The sequence below is a fragment of the Seriola lalandi genome, unplaced genomic scaffold (genome assembly GCF_002814215.2).
Source record: "Seriola lalandi dorsalis isolate HSWRI2012SDOR001 ecotype SW California unplaced genomic scaffold, Sedor1 jcf7180001967364, whole genome shotgun sequence".
Classification (NCBI taxonomy): Eukaryota; Metazoa; Chordata; class Actinopteri; order Carangiformes; family Carangidae; genus Seriola; species Seriola lalandi.
The window spans coordinates 1-377 of NW_019438032.1; the positions used below are offsets into that span (position 1 = coordinate 1).

The following is a 377-nucleotide window of genomic DNA, read 5'->3' on the forward strand; positions in this document are numbered from 1 at the left end:
CTGCCTCCTCACGATAACACTATCTTTGTATCATTTCTCTATAATCTTGTGGCAGCCACTCTTAACCTTGACAGGTCCCATATGGTCTAGCGGTTAGGATTCCTGGTTTTCACCCAGGCGGCCCGGGTTCAACTCCCGGTATGGGAATCTATGTAGACCAGCTGTTTTAGAATTAAACTAATCTAGAATTTAGTGCTGTGTGAAACTGCATTTCCTCTAATGTACACTATAGGCTGCTCTAAGAAAACTGTGTCTGTTGAACATAAAAACCCCAAATTCTCTCTGCAAATACAAAGTTACTATATGGGTCATCTTAGATTTACGTGCTGAAGCCCATCAATCTGCAATTTCACTGATGGCCACTAGAAAACTGTCTG

At 41.9% G+C, this 377-nt stretch overlaps 1 non-coding gene across 1 annotated transcript; it reads left to right on the top strand.

Annotated features, from left to right (window-relative positions):
* Positions 1 to 75: 75 nt before the first annotated feature.
* Positions 76 to 147, top strand: trnae-uuc (transfer RNA glutamic acid (anticodon UUC)). The gene has a single exon. It is a non-coding gene; the product is annotated as a tRNA-Glu (tRNA).
* The last annotated feature ends 230 nt before the right edge of the window (positions 148 to 377 follow it).